At 35.7% G+C, this 18797-nt stretch overlaps 1 long non-coding RNA gene across 1 annotated transcript; it reads right to left on the bottom strand.

Moving 5' to 3' along the window:
- Nucleotides 1-12721: 12721 nt before the first annotated feature.
- On the bottom strand, nucleotides 12722-13838 carry LOC147479222 (uncharacterized). The gene is made up of 3 exons (XR_015203512.1): nucleotides 13713-13838; nucleotides 13077-13380; nucleotides 12722-12859 (listed from the first exon to the last, which is right to left on the bottom strand). It is a non-coding gene; the product is annotated as an uncharacterized LOC147479222 (long non-coding RNA).
- Nucleotides 13839-18797: the final 4959 nt, after the last annotated feature.

The raw sequence follows: 18797 nt of genomic DNA, 5'->3' as shown, positions 1-18797 counted from the left end.
AAAAAAAAGTAATTACAGTGAAAAAACTAAAAACGATAGGATCCAATTGTTACTAGAGAGGAAGCAAGCAAGCAAGCTTCACTAGTGAAGCTGCAGCCAAGAAGTTAATTGCTTGGACTCATTAACCACAAAATGAAGAAATACAAATAAAACTGGAAGAACTTCACAAATTAAAACTAATACATATAGAACCGAATGTTTTGCGACCAGCCATGAAGTAAATCATTTTCTAAAGATCTTAGGGCCACGATCACTGCTTAGAGGTTGTGTCAAGGGTTGTGGGCTGGGCACCATATATAAAGAAGTACATATTTGAACCATTTTCCGCAATAAAAGTAGACAACTAGACAAGTATTCATTTCCTGACTACACACAAAAAAGACTGAAACATACAGACGCGCAAAGACGAGATTTTGTTCTTCAATGGTTATTTAGTTTTCAACAATTTCTAAATTCTAATCGATCAAGCCATACTATTTGCAATTTTAACAAACTTGAGCGAGGCAGAGAATTGAATCCATGAACCAACAAACCCGTGTGGCCCAGATAGTTTAATTACCAATGTTCTCAATCGAACTTCAATAGAATGGTCAATTGCTCAGGCTTAAACTCGTTTTTCAATTAATAAACAGACAACTGAAGTGCTCTTGCTCGCTCATACAACAGAAATATATATTAGGACACACTGTTGTTTAATTTGGGAGTCCCTGAATTTGTTCCTCCACTGTTTTGCTCCATGTCTTTATTTTATTTGTATGAACAATATAATTCTCAAATTAAACTTTCCTGATTTGATGCATACTTATTTTTCAAAAAAATTCCTTTTTCTCCTTGTTAAACGTATTGCCCTCTAACCACAAGAAGTTGAAATCTCCAATAAATACAATAAGATTCTGTAATAAATATTTGGACACAAAAAAGTTTAGTTACCAACTATATTTGGTTCAACAATATCTTATGATGTCAAATAAATCAGAAGAAGTTGATAAATAATACCTTCATCAACGGTCAAAAAATTACAGATTAATTAACCAACTACTGAGGAACTAATCTTGGCCATAACTACAAATAGAATGTAAATTAAAGGTAGAAAAAGAATATTTGTAATTTTCCATTTTTCTCAATGAGTCAACAAATAAAATCCCTATAATTTAGGTGTCATAGATTCATTGTCCAGGTCAGCAAAAGTGTATCCATTTTCTACCAAAAGTGTACAATATATAAGCCCTACCCTCTCTTCTAGCTCTTCACACATCAATCACTCTTTCTCCTTCTAGGCCTCGTATATATCCATTGCTGTTGCAAGTCAAAAAATGTTTCACATGAAACTCGACCCACCCCCTCGTGATCTTGAGCGCCCTCGAGTGTATCATTTCTTCCGTGTGGCTAATGGCCTTCCCAAAAATGAGAAACAAGATCATTTAGAGGAGGTCATTGAAAGTAATGATGAATGTGACCCAATATCTAATGTGATTAATCCACGCAGGCGAAACCCTGTCAGGCTTGCCTCAAAGGCGGTTAAAGCTTGCACGGAGTGTGGACGGACCAGAACCCCAATGTGGAGAAAGGGACCAGGAGGTCCCAAGGTATATAACTATATATATACAACGTACCTTTTTTTTAATTGAAGCTAGGATCAAAATTGTTTTTCAGATTGATTTATAAACCCCTTTTTTAATTTATTGGCAGACACTTTGCAATGCTTGTTACGTAGGACGAAGAAAGAACAAGAAAAGGGTAGGGGAGATGAGAGCTGAATCAGGCACTGGGGCTGAAAAAATAGTTGTTGATGCAGCAGAGGCACTGATGCTTATGTCTTGGTCGCGTCGTGTCAAACACTAGAATAATGCTATATGTGTTGTTGTGGCCAGTGTTGATCTCTTGCTTGTTGTTTCTGTTTCAACTCCCATTGTGTTGTAGTGTGTCAAATTACTGTGCCTACCGCCATTGACATGCTATTTGTTGTTTTTCATTATATATGTATAATCAGTGCCTCCATGCTATGGATCTCGATCATGCACACACAGATTAATTACCAAAATTAATTATTATAAGATTAAAAACATATATAAAGAAAACTTAACTTGGACTTCTGAGAATCAACAGGACGATCTTGAATGACATATCAGACATGGCCTGTTAATTACTTGCAACTTTTTCTGGACAACAAGAAATGATTAAATTTCCGCAGATTATGAGTTAATCACATATTACGGTATTTCTTCCACAAGAAGGATATATCTGTCCTGATGACATGCATTATGCATATGATAGCAACGGTGGGCAAGATTAAGTTACAGAAGACAACCCGGCCTTTAAATCAGGATGATTAACAGTGTGATTATCAATGTTCATATAAAAATTGGATATTTTTTTAGTGAGTTCATTTTTGAAGGCTAACTTACAGATAATGGAATAATGCATCTCAACTTGTCAACCTGCTTGAACCTTCCATTGTGCAGACAACAACCTTACATGTTTATTTTTCTTTTGTTAATTATATTAGATTTCTCTAGACAAATTTCTCTTCCGAAGTAATATCAATTTTTTTAGAAAAAGCAATTGCAAAATTATGGGAGTACTCGATCATAGGAGCCTAGGTGGTAATGTTACATACGGTACTATCTGTGAGTTGAACCATTGGCCATTGTCGAAGCTATTGAAATAGGTTTGGACTTGGAACAACATTTGGATCACGGAGACAGGCTTTGGATTTCCACGAAGGTGATGCATATGATGTCCACAAAATAAATGCCTTGAAGTATTAGCAGAAGACTCCAAGAGGCCGGCAATGCTCGTGGCCTAAATCTTTTTATTTGGTAAACTAGTGAGAAGCAAATTAAACTTAGGCTCATAGCCCTTCTTGTACATGCATATATATAAGAGTATTATTACATTTAACAACGAATGTTACCCACTACAAGAAGATGCAATAACAACAGCGAGAGAACAAGGATTTGCATAATCTCTCCTATATATCCTTACAAGTTACAAGTTATTGAAATTTAAGCATGCAACAGGTAGGAGGCCGGCCAACTGGCCAAGAGCGAGGTAGGAGAAATTTGGTTAACACATTTCCTACAGGAATGTATGACACTGATTTGGTTAATGCTGAACTAAACAAACTTGTTTTTTGAGGATATTATTGGTAAAATTTCAATTAGTTTTTTTTTTGCTGGGTATATTAAATTGTATTAAAAAGAAAACAAAAAAAAAGGACAAAAGTTGTTTAGGGAGGCAAAAGTTCAATAGAAAGTAAGAAACAAAAGTTCAATTAGGATGTCTGTATGTAATGATGTTATCCATATTTAAATAAATAAAAAGACTTTATTTTCAAAAAAAAAAAAAAAAAAAAAAAAAAAAACTGCATAGTGGGGTTTTAAGTATCAGTAATTAAATTTGATAATACATTTGAATATAATCGTTTTTATAGATTTTTTTTGGTTAAGTTATAGAATCATAGTTGAAATGCAATAACAATGCGAAGAATTGTATAATTCAGTAACACGCCAAGTCATTGTCGGTGTTGCAAGTTGCAAATATGCCTTTCATAAGGACATCAAGCGAGTACTTGAAACTAAATTACAAAAACTGTTATCATTGTGAATTTTAATCTTCGTCGACCTTTTCTATTCTTCAAGTAATGTAACAAAATTATTGGCCAGGCATTTTTGTTGTCCATCCGGTCATTGGCTAGTAATTTTGCATTGGTCCAGGTGGGTCGGAATCCCAATTCTTCCATTGTTCCATTAAAAAGGTAATGTTGTCTCTTCCTTTTCTTTTTCCTTTTCTATGCTCATTGACATGTATTAGAAATGGCAAGTTGATAAATAATACACTAATCCAACAATAAATGTTGTCTATTTTTGCTTTGAAGTTTAATTGGTATGGATTTAAAAGGCAAGTTGATAAATACTAAATCGAACAGTAAAATAGTAAATAGGTGCAAACTATTTGTGTACATACTTTTAAAAGAAAACCCAGTAAGAAAGGAGAATATTTAGGAATTACGGAGGGGTTCTAAGCTAGGATCGTTTGGGCATTTATAAGGTTCGGATTAGACTAATATTTTGTAGATATGATCTCGTAACTATTCTAAACATTGTCACAAATAATAAAAAAAATAAAAAAATTCCAAACTTATTAAATGTATTTAAGAATTTACAAAATTTGGCTAATTGTAAACCGTTTATTTTCACCATTTTTCAATAGGAATTGCTACACAGACCAGCTACAACATCAAACTATTATTGGTTCAAAAGCACTAGCGGCCGAGTTGATTACTATTACGAGATATATTCAAAACTTTCGGACCCCCGAACTTTGTTATAATTTGAATGTTGCAACTGCAATTTTTGCACCGATTGCAACTTTTGCAAATTGTGAGTTTCTTGTATACCCTCACGTGAACCCCTACAATCCAATTGAGGGTATAGAAATTTATATCTTTTTATTAAGAATCAGGGGCGCTTAGCAAGAATTTTAGAAGTGAGCGTGTGTTGGTATCCTAAACACATATCTACTGCATATCCACAATCTTTTCAACTATTGATTAACACTAGTTAATAAAAATATAACTAGAGATTTATGTCATTTTATTTCAAATCATTTCATTCTTTTCACAAATCTCTCATTTTTTTTAGCTAAACAAAAAACAAAAAATAAATAAATCATATAATAAAATGAGAACTTCAACTTCCATTATGAAAAAGTTCCAAAAAAAGTAACAAATTCTAGCTCCATTAGCTATTATTATGTGTATTTTTGTTTGTTATAAAGTTGTAATTTGTAATTGCATTTACATTAATAAACTCTTTAAGAATGATATAAAATTCAAGAGTTTTTCATATTGATAGATGTTAATGTTAGTGCTAAACTTGAAATTAACAAATTTATTAATTTGTGACTTTTCATGTTGTTGAAACAAATAAAAGTGAAAGATTTAAAAAAAAAAAAGAATGAACTTGAAATTAACAAATTTATTAATACTAAATCTACAATGCGCATACCTTTAAATGCATCCCAATGAGCACAGATCTAGACCACACATCTGTCATCTTCTAGCATAAAGATGAGAAAATGTACTAAGGGTGAAACCGGCATAAAACTGGATGAAATTTTGTTTAGGTTTCCCATTAGTCTGTAACAAGAAACTCGTGCCCAGACTCCTCTCCCCAGTCTCTATTTTCGATAACTCTCTCCTCCGTCTCTCTTTACTCATTGACAAATAGGTTTTGTTTGCATTTTCGTTTTCTTGGTACTATCCAATCTAACGAAGATAATATTGAACTTATAACCTAAACACAAATACACACAAAGACACAAAGCTTATCTTTGAGGCCTTCAAAGACGCTTAGCTTTGGATTTACGTGGATGGAAGGATTATGACATCCTATGGCAAAAAATGTACGAACTGCTCTTCCTCATGATGCAAGGAGGTATATCATTTACTTGAACCCTGGTTGAAATAATAGTTGAGACTTATATTATCAAGTGTTGCAAGTTATTATTTTTCTCTTGTATGATGTTAATTAATATCGAAAAATTATTACTTGCCCTTTGTAAGAGGTTTAACAATATGTTTGCCATGTTACATAAAAATTATCACGATTCATGGATACTAAGTGACACAATGTGTTTAACTTTTGATGTTTTTAATTTACGATGTATGTAGGAAAATTATTCACCTCTTTAGCATTGATTCTAATTGTTTTTTCAGGATGGATTGACGTCGCTATTGCCAAAAGTAGTTGATCTCATTGCTGGTCAAGATATACCCATCATTGCCGCAGGTGGTATTGTGGATGGGCGTGGTTATGTTCTTTGCTTTGGCCCTTGGGGCTCGGGGCATCGGACTTGTCACTAGGTGAGCGGTATAATGGTTCTTTTCACGAAGCTAAGGTAACAACAATCAGAATGAAAGTTGTTCTATCTGTGAAGGAGATGTTTATAGTAAAAAGTTAGAGTGATAAAAGTCCTCGTTCCGAAACTATGTATAGAATGCCACTTAGGTTTCATAGCCGTGTTCTGATTTCATTTTTTTTATTTACACACTTATCATTTAAACTACTTCAGTTTTTTGCTTTTAAGAAGCTATCGTCGCGACCGGTCCGTGTTCCAACATAGACATGCAGTCTTTAAACCGGGTGTGCCGAAAAAGATATGATCTTACCTTAGAATTTGTTTCGTTATTTACAGATTTGTCGCGAATCGAGGAAAGCTATGCCCATCCAACATCCAAGAGGAAGTTGGTTGAACTAGATAAAATTGAATATACCGATATATTTGGCGTGTAAGGTGGCCTCGATGTTCCACGTAGGGTCCTTCGGACCCCTTTCTTAACTGACTTGAGGCTTCTTCCAGATCATGAAAATGAGGCAAACCAACCAATCATTGGCCATACTACGATACATAGAAGGGTTGGCTTCTCCTAACTTTGTGTACCGTTCTAATGAAATATTTAATATTTTCAACAAGTTGTTATATTTTGGCTTGCATATGGTTTTTTTTTAATGTAACGTCATTTTATTACACAGAGATGCAACACTTATGATTGCAAGTACTATTCTATTCTGTTATATATGCAACAAGCCAGTAGTCATGATGAAAAATTGATGTTTGATATGCTTGATTCAATTATTCCATCCCCTTTCTGCATAATAGTTTAATAGCATCTCAGCTTGCATATTTTGACCTGCCGTGTGCTGAATAACCCCAAATTGTCTACTATCTCTGAACAAAAATGCTTTAAGGCAGGGTAGTCCTGTTCAAAAGTTCAAGGAAGCGATGCCTCTTTCTACATTTTAGCGTGTTATTTTCCCACATTCAGTTTTTTAGAGCACAATACAAAGAACTGCCTGTGTGTCAAGTTATTTCCTCGATTTGGTGGGAACATAACAATGTTCCTTCAGGACTTTGAATTGCATTACTTACTTCGAAATAAAGCTCGGATAAACTAAAGCTCTTGGAATACATGAGCAATCTAATTACCCTGAAAAGTGAGCGATACAAGCATACCTTGATGAAGTCTATTTTCACTTGCTGCAATGTTATAACTTATATCTATCTTGAACCTTTTAAAGTGAATCTCCTACCTTTTCCCTCATCAAATCACCCTTAAATTGATTTTCATGTACCCTTTGTATGTATATCGATCAATAATGACTTATGATATATGAACTTGTTACTTATCATATGGTGAATGTTTGTCTTTGTCAATAGATCCATAAGCTCAAAAGGGTAAGAGCGCTCATTATTTGAGAGGCTGATGGTTCGAATCCATCTAGATCCACTTCTAACTAGTATACTGCATTGCAGTGGGGCGTGAGCGTAGTATATCATTTATTTGGCTATTTTTTTTTTTTATATATATAATATAATATATTTTATTTATTTATTTATTTCCACGACTTGATTAATTATTTGATAATTAGACATATAAATTAAGAAAAATAGAGTATATCATTGTCTAGTTTATTGCAAGTGTAACAATATTGAATGAATATTTTTGCTAAGGTTATTTTATTGTGTACTTGAACCAACAGTCGTGTATTAACATGTGTAACGCTTTAGCACGTACACAGAATTATATATCAATGCTTACATGTGTGGTAAATGTGAAGAAGTAGACCTTTATCCCAACAATGAAAAAGAAGCTTAGTAGGTGTAATCAGTCGGGGTTAATCGGGATTAATCGGACAATTTTTGGACGAACTCACTTCTTGATTTTTATCACAGGTGTGGTGATTTGGAGATGGCTTGGAGAACTTTCGACAAGATGCCTAAGAAAAGTGTGGTATCATGGAATACCATGATCTCGTCCCGACTTATAATGGACAGGGCAAGCTTGGGTTAGAAATGTTTGAGAGGATGAGTGTGGATCCTAATGATGCAACATTTGTAGGTGCTCTTGCGTGTTGTGCCCACACAGGAATGGTGCCAAAGGGCCTAGAATTGTTATTTTTTATGACAGAGAAGTACAAAATCAAACCCGGACTTCGAAAGCACTATGGATGCATGGTTGATCTTCTTGGTCGACCGGGTGTGTAAAGGAGGCTCTAGAGTTAATTAAAGGAATGCCAATGATGCCAAATGCTGCTATATGGGGTGCAATTGCTTTCGGTGCTTGCCGAAAGTACATGGACATCTAGAACTTGCGTAATCGCAGTCAAGAAACTAATACATCTCGAGCCGTGGAATTCTGGCAACTATGTATTACTATCCAATATTTATGCTGAACTAGGTAAATGGGATCAAGTGGAAAAGGCAAGAGTGATAATGAGGAAAAAATGTATCTTAAAAGTGCCTGGACAGAGCACAATCCAATGAGTAGTGCTACAATGGAGCTCTTAAAGTTGGAGTGTTTCATTTTAGTATGGTACTTGAACAAAGAAGTGTAGGCTTGAACACTGTAATTGAAAGAGAGATCTTGCTACTCGAACTTCATAAGAATTCCTGCATGAGCTGTTCACAATTCTTTTTCTCCAGATATCTTTTCAAGGATCGGTAAAGAATTCCTGCGATAAGTTTTCAGCAGAATCATAGATGGTGTGCTTATATTCAACAATTTGTTCCAAAGCAAGCATAAAAAATTTCAGAGGCTCAATTTGGAGAGAAACTTGTTCAATGTTAAAAAACAAGTCTGGGTAAAAATACACAGAAGCAATTACACTTGTACATATGTCTAGATATTCTTAATTACAATGCTGAAAATAAGAAGTATCAACATATGAGTCAGCACATAACAGAGCTCCAAGAGTAGGAATCGAATCTAAATTTCCAATCTCAATCTGCTGTAGTAGTTAGCTTCTCTTCATCTAATTCAAAAGCCTTCCTTGCTTGCTTTAGCTCCTCGAGGAAATTACCAAAAGCCACTCCTACAGCAATTAACACTTGTGCTCATCCTAGGAAAGTAAAAGACATAGTCGGTTATGAACTTGTTTTATATTCGGTAAAAAAGGAAACCATATTCTTCTTAAAAATAAGAATAACTACCAACAATGATAATAGGACATACCTTGCCGCGTTTGCAATGGATCAAAACAGGGTGATTTCTGACATATGAAGATACCAAAAGACAGTAAAGGGGAGTTAGATAAATGGAAATAATGAAAAACGAGATAAAATTTGCTCACGGCAACCTGTTTTAACAAGTCGATTACCAAGTAAGACTTTCGAGCCTCCAAGATAGTGTCCTTGGGACAAGAACAAAAGGCTCCTGCACATGGAAATAGTTGCAACAAATTGGTATCATTACTTAAGACCAGATCCTATCGCAATTCTTATCAGCACTCAATAAAGCATACAATGCGGACACTGTAATATAGAGAAAACATTATCCAAGTTCGTTTGTATTCCCTCCCATGAATAATCTATTTACCTACATTTTTAACTTAAAAAAAGCAAGTTCCAAAACAAAAAGTGAAAAAACGAGTTCATCAAACTCATTCCAAAAGTGCAAACACATGAGCAACACCCTCAATTACATGGAAGTTAACACATGAGCAACACACTCAATTATATGGAAGTTGTATTTGTATAAAACACCTAGTACAAATCCAACGATGAAACCAATGAAAATTGAAAGCTCAACATAACTCAACAACCCCAACACAATGCGCCACTTAGTCTGGGCTTGTTTTTTGAGACAGAGTCGTTAAGTAACAAAACACCTATCCTATTCATTATAGTCATTCTTCAGAGGTAGGCACCTGATATTCAATTTTCCTACTTTTGTTGTACTCGTAGGTTTTCTTGAATCTCGACCTACTTTTGTTGTAACAACCACCTATCCTATTCGTTTTAAATCATAAAAGGTTTTTTTTTACTGGAATTATTCACTTTACGGATTGAAAAAAACAAAACAAAACAAACAAACAAACAAACAAACAAACAAACAAACAAAAGGTTCAACCTAGGGCGAGTCATCCACCATAACCATCTTATGGAAACTTATTTGTTTCCAAAAAGGAGCAATAAGTTTTTTGTTAAGGGAAGGGCGTCAATCCCTTCCAAAAACATAAAAGTATGCAATGATCTCTGTACCAAACAGACCATGTTGAACAACTCAGCCATTGTACTCAATTATCAGCTCCAGTTCACTTTCTATAATGTGTCTAAAATTACCCCGAAAGTAGCGAGTGTAAACGAGGTTAGGAGATATTTAACAGTTCAAGAAGTAAGATATTTGTGGATTGTGAACAAGGAAGGTAATCTGCAATACACAAAGATTCCCTCCTAGTTTACGGTCTTGTGAATGAAATATGTTCAGGTTGAGGTAGCTGAAAATTGAAAAGCATGTATTCAATTACGTTATATGAGCATTCTAGGGGTGGCCAAATTCATTGCAAAGACACGATCATAGTCGGATTTTTATTCAGATCAAGCTCCGGATGAATATTATTTCAAGCAGTGATAAATGTGATAAAATAGAGTCATAGATGTAGTGATGTACCAATATCGGACTTTTGTCATTGTCAATGTCAACACCAATGATACGTGAAGCACCACCGCTTTTTTGCACCTTCTCGCAACCTATTGGATTAAAACAAACAAAGAAATAAAGAATAAATAACACTAACTATAGCCTGTGTAGTATTAGAAGGTAATATGAAACAAGTGTTTTGACTTCTTGCAAGACCAACGGTGCCAAGACCAAATACAGCCACAATGGAACCTGCTTCAACCTTTGCTTTGTTCCATACAGCCCCAAGACCTAAAAATAAAAACACCAAATTTGAATATTGATTTTGATTCCATGAATAGGAAGAGAAAGACATGTGATACAGAGCAATCAGAGTTCGAGACATTAACATTGAAATACAGGGGCATAAAACAAAATAAAGCAAAATAAAATTTATTATTCGGTATTCTCAGAAAACACTGAAGTTTCACACTTGGCAACATTTTAAGAAAGTGTGTCTGGGTAGAAAGTCTCGCCAATGGGAACACCATAACCAAGTTCTTGGCTAGCACTCCAAGTGCTCACGCATAGCTATTCACAGAAATAGTTGCACACCATTTTTGTTTTGTTAATGACCGGGGAGAGATTCATAAAAGAGAAAAGAAACCTTGATGCAACGGTGATAAACTACATCCCCTAACAGCATTATTGGAAAGAAGCGACTAACCTTGTGCTTGAGGATTCAACGATGTACACCAACGCTTAGTATGACCTGGTTGACTGCAGATTCCACACTTGAACCTAATTCACACAAATAACATTTTCCTTACTAAGAAACAAAATTTATACCAGTGCAACACATTTACAAATATGAACTCTTCAGCAATATGGTTACTTGTATCGGAAAAATTTATGCGATAGTAAATGTAACCACTTACCCCCAACTTTTGGATGTAAATCTGGGTATGTGGGCTTTGTATGCCCTGGCTGATTGCAGATTCCACACTTGTCGTCACCATATCACTAATAGGAACGTGATGAGCAAGATAGTAATATCAATGATGTTCTTTTTTGAAACAGCTCTGTAGCCCAATGTAACATCACTACAGTACAAGACTACAAAGTAACATCAGCATAACCATATACAAAGACCAGACTAAATCAACAACATATGCAACAAGAGATCATTTAAATGACCAAATTGAGTTGAAGGAAAACACTTGCCCCAGAATAGCAATTGAAACACAAAAATGAATAAAGAAAGAAACTTATCTGCACCCAATGTAAAACACAGTTATGACAAACTTGGAGCACTAGCACCGTACGTCCGTACCATATCCTTCCCTCATTATCAAAACCATTATTTGACCACCATCAATTTAGAACTTGATAGGATATCAACTTAGGCATAAGAAATAATAAAATTTTAACTTAAGTACATCACAATAACAACCAGATAGAAAATTCAATGTTGTTGCACTAACTGACAACATCAACAAGAGAATGTTTGTCAATAGTCTAATCCGAGAAAACAAAAGCATACACTTCTACTCAATAACGAAAAACATTTTCTTAATACTAACTGAAAATATCAATAAGAGAATGCTTGTCACGTCATTTGGGATGACGAACCATCCTTTCTACGAGATGGCCTAAAATAATATATGAAATATCTTCCTACATGTTTACACAAAACCATATTAGTTCAAAATAAGTGTAAAGAAGTCATAAAGTTAGATCGCAAAAGTAGAATGAAAAAAAAGAAAATTTTAAATATCGCGATAATGTAGGAGCCTCCTACCAAGTCGGTCTGAATCACTTTCGGAAATCACATGGTCGCCCAAATGATCATCTCTACAAGAGACAAGTGGAAATGCATCAAAGTGAGACATGAAATATGATTTCCACTCATTTGCGATTTCACGATGATGTTTTTCCCAAAACGTCGCGATCTTTGACATTGGACAATTTGCTTCCAAATTCAACTTTAAAAAGTGGTTTGGAACACGCCCAATACCAATGACTTTATAGTCATTCTCATTGAATGCTGACTTTAACGGCAGAAAAGTGTGACAACCTGCCATTGAGAAATACACAATCGCAACGCTATACTTTGACGCTGCAAGATACTCATGTTCAGGTAGCAACATCCATTTCTCTTCAGGAGCATCACCCTTAAAGTGTAATAGACTTCCCTCACAACGAGTCACGTTTTCATGACCGAACATCCGTATGTACTCTTCTTACTTACTTGCAAGCGCTCTCACGAAATCAGATTAACTTCGTTTGGACCCGACCCTCCTTGTCATACCCCAATGCCATGGCCAAGGCCCTAAATCCACAGTTGCCGTCACCCTTTGGATCTTCAATATCCAAAATTAAAGGTTGTAGAATGTCTGGGAAGTAATCCAGATAGCGATAGAAGGAGAAATCACTAATATCCTTACCAAACTCAACCTAAAACAATAACAAATGATTATCTTCGTACTTATAACAAGTAAAATGAGTATTATGTGAATGCACCTTTTTCGTTGTTACAATGGGGGTATTGTCTAAAGAATCTCTAGCACACACCATTTCAAGGGTACAACAACATCTCACTATGCAACTATTTTTCTTTTCATTACTATAGTTTCTACTTAATCATAAAATCCTTAGCATAACATGATTTTACCTTCCGTTTTGCTTTCATTGTCTCCTTCATCAGCTCAGGAGTGATAGGTAAAGCATCTTTATATCTAATAATTGGCGCAGGAGTATTCTCTAGTTCCACTAAAGTTGCTTCGAAACGTCTCATCTCAGGATCATTCTCCCATTTCTTTGCTGACATTTCCAACTTAACTCTATCCTCAATTTGGTTGGCATGGGACTCTAAACCTTTAAAACTCTCATCAAGATACGATTTCATTGCACTTAAATCTAGCTTCACGCCAACCACCTCCTTATGTAGTTTTTCCATTGGTATCTGAAAATCAAAACTAAATAAATAAGCATTAATATTTGAGGCTTCAACGACATATTGATAACTCTAGTTGAGCATAACAATTGACCCTTAACATTCTTTAAATGTTCATTTTGACTCATAAAACGAGACGGTGCAAGATATCTAATATATGAGAACTAACATAGCAAAATTTAGAAAACAATCGAACTTCTATTACTTCTCGGGAAGAAGGTACGGGTATTATCCTAACAAAACAATAATTACTACCGGGAGACATAAATGAAACTAAGTAACAAAACCAAGGAACAAAAAGAAAAATAAAATGACAGACTAAAAACTTCTAAGCAACGGGAAATGGGTCTATACCTCGGAAATGTGAAGTCCACTGATATCCTTTAATGAACCAATGCTAATAAAAGTGTCACCTCTAAGGGTAATGAGCGTTGTAGAGCAAACAATTTAAGAAAACTACTAGAGACGTGGGGTTTGAACCTTGTTGTTGGGGTGGTTTGGGAGTTCTGAAATAACCTCAGTAGTTTCTTTTTTTTTAAGATTGATTACCTTGTCAACCCTATTTAGATTCGGTTTACCTTGTCAACCCTTGTCAACCTCCGAATCTAATGCTAACTGATTAGATTTGGTTTAGCTCATCAGTTACCTTGTTTATCTCTTAGAGTCCATTTGAGTATTCCTGATTTCTCAAAACAAAAAAAACGAAATCACTCTTCATTCTCATCCTCAATCGCAGGCACGAGTTCTTTGATAGGTACTTTTTCTCTCTCACAGCATTCACTTCGATTTCTTCTGAAGGTTTCATCGTTTAACTAAGATTTGATTCTATTTACAATTCAAGGTTTTCGATTTAAATGAGACTGACTGTCATAGAAAGATATATTTGTTTTGATAAGATAGATTAGCTTATGATTTTTTTCGTTAAGTTTGGTTGTGTTTGAGGTGGTTCATGTATACAAACTCTGACTATTATAGTTTATAGTTTGCATGTTCATATATATGAGTTATATAGTTACCAAATATCATTGAGGATAATTATGGCCTATTAATGCAAAGACATAATCTGATTAGGTTTTAAACTCACCTATTACATTACATCTGACAATGAGTATCATAGATTAAATCTGCGGAATGGTTTTTTGTCTGACAATGAGTATCAGAGATTAAATCTGCGGAATGGTTTTTTGCTTTTTCCCTTCGGACTTAAAATTTTATTTTTGCACTTTTTAACTCAGTGCAAAAAAGTTGTTGACATGGATTTTATTTTTTTGTCTAATTGGGAACACCCCATGGTCTAATTGAAGTCATGATGCATAAGAACCGATTGCAAGAGTATGCTCAGAAATCCAAATTGCCACTTCCAACCTATACTACTGAATGCTTTGGAACTGTGCCACAATTTAGATCTTCTGTTTCTGTTGATGGGGGAAATTATATGTCAGTTGAGACATTTCTACATAAGAAAGAGGCAGAATAGAATGCTGCTAAAGTTGCTCTGGAATCTATATTGAAGAAGGTCAAAGACAAAGGATGTCCAATAATAGATGAGGTGTGTTGCATGTATGTGTGTGTTTGTGTGTGTTATTTTACTATTATGTTAAACTTTGTTCTACTTTTTCCTCTTAGGTTATATATTTTTATTTGTTTTTGTCACTCTTGCAGGATATGACCTATTGCAAATCCATCCTTAATGAATTTGTTGTGAAGATTGGTTTGAAAATGCCTATTTATACAACTACCCAGTCAAATTGTCTTATTCCAGTGTTCATCTCAACTTTGGATTTTCATGGTAAAACATATACCGGTACTCCCACTAGAAGCAAAAAGGCAATAGAACAAATGGGTGCACGTTCTGTTATCAAATTAATTTTAGGTAGTTCTTTATGTTTTGATTCATGTTAATTAGATTTGTGGTTATGGATTTTACTTTAACTACCTCTTAGATTATATTATCATGCAATTAGACCTGCTTGTTGGAGTGCTTTGAGTTAAACTTATTGAAGTAATTTGTAGGTACTTGGCGGGATCACTTCTATCTCAAATCATCAAATCCAAAAGGAATGGTTTTGATGCATTGCCCAAAGTCAAGAAGAACGCAAATGTTGCCAATGGTTCTGTGTTCAAAAAATCTGCACAAATTAGAGATGCCCCGAAAATGCATTTGGATGTCCAACCATCAAAAAGAGTAAAGTTGGAACATTTGTGTGGATGTAGTAACGGTGTGGTTATCGGTGTATTGGCAAAGCAAGCTAAAGATCAATTTATGTAAGCCTTGCGAGGGTATCTCCGATCATGGAATTAAATTGTAGTTTGTCGAAATTTTTGATTATCCACACTTGTTTGAATAAAATAGGGCAGTCTGGTCTAGTTGTATTCCTCGACAAAGATAAAAGCTTTTCTAGTAACTGTGTTTATCTATGTTAGTTGCAATGGTATGAGGCTCATCAAGTTTTGTGCCAAATCAGCACTTTAACACCTACTTTTAGCATTGTTAAATAGCAGATTTTGGCCTGTTTAATGTAACCAAAATGAACTGAAAATTCTGAAATTGTGTCGTCCTCATGGAAGAAAAAGCAACTCTTAAGGACAGAAATCAGATTACGATATATTCTTTTGAATCAATATACTTGATTTACTTATTGAACTCAACATTCAAGAATACAATCACTATTTTTGCTTTCGAATTTCTATACATGAACATCAAATAGGCCAATATTTCTAAACCTCAATGGTGGAACTGCTATTACATGAGACGCGTCGGCAATCTCAAGGACCTTCCTTCCAGCAGTTGCTGCGAATCTTCACTCCCCGCCAAACTTTCTAGGCTTGGTTAAATCTGAGGTAGGGGGTGGGAGGATGAGATCGCTTCTCCAAATCGAAGTTTCTTCATTTGCAGTCTTGGGCTTACAGATCGTGAGCTTCTTCCTAAGCTTACCATGTTTTCTCTTGGCAACCGTGGAAGACCTTTGGACTATTTGTTGATCTTAGGTTCCCCGTACTCGCTTTCCTATCGCGGAATTAAGAGGGTGCTTGGCGTGGGCTCTCGGGATTTAGCTTATAAGGCAAGTACTTAGCCATTCGATTGTTAACCGAGCTCTTCTTGTTTTCAATCATATTTCCCCTCTCGAAGTTTTTGAAGATCCGATATACCTTCAATAGGTATAACAGAGGAAGCGAGGATGCCGGACTTTTTAACGAAGTCCGGCTGGTTTCATTATCACAATTGGAGACTTCGAATGTCCTTGGTGAACTATTTCTCTTGGCGGTGGTAGAAACATGATATCTACTTACCGGACTTTGTCGTGCCGATCTTTCATTCCGATCAAGAATATTCTGCTTTAGATTGTCATAGTTTACGCCGAAAACAAAACGTTGATCTTCTTGCTTTTCGGTTTCCAATGACCCTTTGGCATGCATTAAGTCCGAAGATCTGCTTAAGAGCTCTAAGATCTTTGTCGATTGCTTGAACTCAAGCTCCTTCAACCTTTTCTCAATCTCAGGCACATAGAAGATGAGCCACTAGTTCCCCTAGGAGGGCTATCACGACTCACGAAGGCGTTTCGGACAAGATGACTACTATCCATCTGCCTCGACAGGGAACCGTGAATTTGGCAATGGTTTCGTGACAACATCGGGATTTCTTAATCGTGGTGAAACAGACTCCTTAAGGTAATTTCTGGGGGAGATTGAATTTTTCTTGCAATCACTTGTTGTTCTTGATGACTTTGACAAAGAATCATGATTACCACCTGGGTAGATAGAGGTCCTAGTCGGCCTCGTTGAGCCTTCATTGGCTGCTAAGGATTTGGGGATAGCTTCCAAGCCCATCAATTTCGCCACAACACTGTGATTGTGCTTGTGACTTTCCAACCTTTGATGTGTATTTGAGGTTCTATTCGAATTGCCACCACCGTTTTGGAAATCCCCCAAAAATGAGTTTGATTTGGAGTCTGATTTAGAACCTCTCATAGAACTTTGCCTGCTATCCAAAGAAAGCCTTGGCAGCTCTCTGAGTTTTGTGTTGGATTTGAAGGTGTCTCGGGAATCAAAAGAAGAGCGAGGTATTTCACGCCCATCATAAGAGAGCCGAGGGGTGTCCTTTGAATGCTGAAAAGGAAGTTCTTTACGAACTTCATCACGGTGATGATCTTGGCGGTTCTCTTGTATCATGAAAATACTTGAGGCCTCTTGAAGTTTAGTGAGGCCATTCGGAGGATCAACGGACACCTTATACTTCCCATTGATCCCCTCTCAACAGATTCATCTACAGATCTGTTACACTCAACCGAGGAGAATGAAGATGAACAAGAGGAAGATGAGAAAGAGGCCCCTAGCGACTCCATAGAAACTCTATGATTCTCAATCACGTTCTTGCTCGAATTTTTGTCCCGCAATTGCAAGTCGAACTATATTATATATCCCTCACATAATATTATACTGATTCCAAATACACCAAAGTGAAGCCGTTAATAGCTGAGTTAAGTTTTTACTTTAGTCTGTATGCAGTCACTATGACACTCATCTCCATGGTTGCTATTCTTTGAAGTGAGAATGGACTTATTAAGAGAGAGATGCATGGCTTAGAATATGAGAAAAAATTAAAATGTTAACATACTTGAACTTGGTAATACAACAAACAAAATGGGAAATAAAAAGAAATCACAAGTCTATTAACCCTTCTTGAACAAGCAATTTGGCCTACTGATCCGAGAAATGTATATAGGATAGCTTACCCAAGAAAGAGGACATCACCGATTAAAAAATAAAATTATGTATCCATAAAGTGATTTTGTAGCAAATCAAACATTTCGGACTGTAGGAAACAAAAGCGTTGCAACATGAAAAGCTAAAACTTCTAAGCAACGGGAAATGGATGAAAAGCTAAAACTTCTAAGCAACGAGAAATGGATCGTGTATACCTCGAAAATGTTAAGTCGCTGAAACAAATGAAGAAAAACGCACTAGAGGCGTGGGGGTTTGAACCTTGAACGGGGGTTGGGAGTTTCAAAAACCTCCAAAATAACCTCAGCCAGTTTCTTTTTCAGCTAAGCGTCTGTTTACATTGAGTTAGTTTAACTTCGTCAACGTTTTCAATATATGGATTCACGGGCTTTTCTCTTTTTTTTTTTTTTTTTTTTTTATTTTTGGGCTTTTTGTGGACTTAAATTTGAGTAATCTTGCTACATGGACCTACTTTTTTTAGATCTACTATTGAAGAAGGGTTAAATATCTACACATAACTAAGACTTAAAACAAAACATTCCAATGAAGCCACCACCACCACCACCGCCAACAATAACCCGAAGACAGCCAGGAAGAAGGAGTGACAAGAGAAAAGGAAGAAGAAACACCACCGGATGAGTCGGAGAAAGAGCGGCTTGAACAAGTTTCCTCTGCAACTCAAAAGTTGATGAAGTTGATGCTTCTAAATCTCCCGAA

Source organism: Coptis chinensis, chromosome 8, assembly GCF_015680905.1.
Source record: "Coptis chinensis isolate HL-2020 chromosome 8, ASM1568090v1, whole genome shotgun sequence".
Lineage (NCBI taxonomy): Eukaryota > Viridiplantae > Streptophyta > Magnoliopsida > Ranunculales > Ranunculaceae > Coptis > Coptis chinensis.
The sequence above is the reverse complement of the archived record's forward strand: the minus strand, read 5'-3'. Positions and strand labels throughout refer to the sequence as shown.